Raw genomic sequence first — 2,546 nt, 5'->3', positions numbered from 1 at the left:
TCGATGGGGAGTGGAGGCTAGTGGTTCGGCTTGAAAATACACCCGCTTAGACCGCTACTCATCCATAGCTTGGTAGAAAAAGATTCTTTGTCTTCAAACTTGTTGCGTTTTGGGTTCGTTGACCTTTTACGACCTTGGCTGCAGCTCGGGTCACTTAGTCTAATCTGTTAATTCTGCACTCACAGGTTTTATACCCTCGGGTCAGAAGTGGGCGTAACCGCCTTCAGGGCAATCTCTGGGCGTACCAAGTTTGAGGGGCAAGGTATAGATTTTACTCAAATCCAATTTTAGACAACTACTTCACATTTCATCTCTACCGAAACATTCTCTGTGATTTGGACATTTTCCACACAACGTACAAATATAAACATCAAGCATATACGAGGAAAACTCTTAACGTTACAATGTTTTCATAATAACGTAATCTATTAACCTTGAATAACAAAACAAAATTGACATACATTTTGATATCCATCTATCGTCATGACCACCATTGTAGTTGATGGAAACCAGTGTTCCAAAGTCCCTTATTGCATGTTTAAAGTTCTGAGGCTCGTTCTCCATAGTGAGAGGAATATTTTTGTGGCCTCAGAATTACCATGGGTGTGCAGGGGTCATAAAACCCCCACATCTTCAGACCCTTAGATCTCTCCTCATCTGTTGGGTTGAGAGATAACTGTAGGGTCGTGGTCTCCTGTAACCTGACCACAAACCAGGACATCCGATGGTCATTCTTATGGTGCGTTGCAACCTGCAGAATCATTCCAAGTTGAACCACAGAGGGGGACTGTCATGACTGTCCTGATCAGGTCAGGTTACAGAGGGACCACGACCCTACAGATTATCTCTCAACCCCAACAGATAGATGGAATATCAAAATGTATGTCATTTTTGTTTTGTTATTAAAGGTTAATAGATTACGTTATTATGAAAACATTGTAACTTAAGAGTTTCCTCGTATATGCTTGATGTTTATATATTGTACGTTGTGGGGAAAATGTCCAAATCAAAGAGAATGTTTCGCGTAGAGATGAAATGTGAAGTTAGTTGTCTAAAATTGGATTTGAGTAAAATCTATACCTTGCCCCTCAAACTTGGTACGCCAGAGAATTGCCCTGAAGGCGGTTACGCCCACTTCTGACCCGAGGGTATAAAACCTGTGAGTGAAAGTTGAGAAAGTATGCCAGAAGAATTCCAAACATCTAGCGATTAAGCTGACATGCAGCAACAGCATTAGACCAAGGTAGACCCCAAACGCAAGTCAAAAAGAGTTCTGACAACGGAAACTAACCACCAAACGAACGAGTGAAGATCAAAGAGAGATCTTTCTATCCCTAAAGGCGTTCGATGTGTCAAACCTACTCATCTTTACGCACGCGTGTAGCGTGTATCTCAGAGCCGTACACTCTAGCCCCATCCACTCCCATTCCGATCGCCATCGAATCTTCGAGTATCACTGTCCACTCGTACACTCTCAATTCGAGCCCTGAGATCAAAGCATTGAGCCTACGAGTAAGACGACACGACTATCGTCCGCCGAGACACACCTTAGAGACGCAGGAAGAAAGGACAGCGGTGTACAATGAGAAGGACAGCTCAGAAACGATTCCCGACCGGTGAAATCCCACAAGGAGCCTTTCAACACAGGGAGAGTAATAACATCATTATATTCTGACTCATAACAGCGGCAGTTTGGGCAAGGCTAGGGTTAGAATGAGCATAGTTGACAATTCAACCAAATGTATATTCCTCTCGTGTAATCTTTCTCTTTCTCTCTCTTTTAAATCCCATTTTGAGGTAACACGCGCCCTAGTGTGTTGCGCCGTTATACTAAGTTCTAATCAATAGCCTAGAATGTGTTTTGTGGTATGTGTATCTTTATCATCATTTTAGCTTTTAGTAAATAAACATTCAACTAAGATTGGTGTGTGCGGAATTCATTAGTGAGACCCGGGTCCGTGCAGAATCCCGGGCTAGTACGACGTTCAGAACGAGACTTGTCACGTTCCTGACCTGTTTTCTCTGTTTTGTATGTGTTAGTTGGTCAGGACGTGAGCTGGTGGAGATTCTATGTGTGTGTGTCTAGTTTGTCTGTTCTATGTCAGCCTAGTGTGAGTTCTCAATCAGAGGCAGATGGTAGTCGTTGTACTCTGATTGAGACTCATATATAGAGGGCTGTTTTGGTTGGAGTTGTGGGTGTTTGTTACCTGTCTCTGTGTTTGTGTTCTGCACCAGATAGGTCTGTATCGGTTTTGCACATTTGTTATTTTGTAGGTTGTTTGTAGTGTTTCACTTGTGTTTGTATTAAACATGTTTTAACACTAGCCGCGCTGCATTTTGTCCTCTCCTTCACCCCTGAAAGAAAACCTTTACAGAAACACCCACCAAACCCGGACCAAGCAGCGTGGCAACAGGCAGCCAGCAACAGCAGCAGCAGTACAAGGAGGAATGGACATGGAGGAGATTCTGGACGGAGAGGGACCCTGGGCAGAGCCAGAGGAGTGTCCGCGTCCCAAAGCGGAGCTGGAGGCATCAAAAGCGGAGAG

Source organism: Salvelinus sp. IW2-2015, unplaced genomic scaffold, assembly GCF_002910315.2.
Source record: "Salvelinus sp. IW2-2015 unplaced genomic scaffold, ASM291031v2 Un_scaffold1013, whole genome shotgun sequence".
In the NCBI taxonomy this organism is placed as follows: domain Eukaryota; kingdom Metazoa; phylum Chordata; class Actinopteri; order Salmoniformes; family Salmonidae; genus Salvelinus; species Salvelinus sp. IW2-2015.
The sequence above is the reverse complement of the archived record's forward strand: the minus strand, read 5'-3'. Positions refer to the sequence as shown.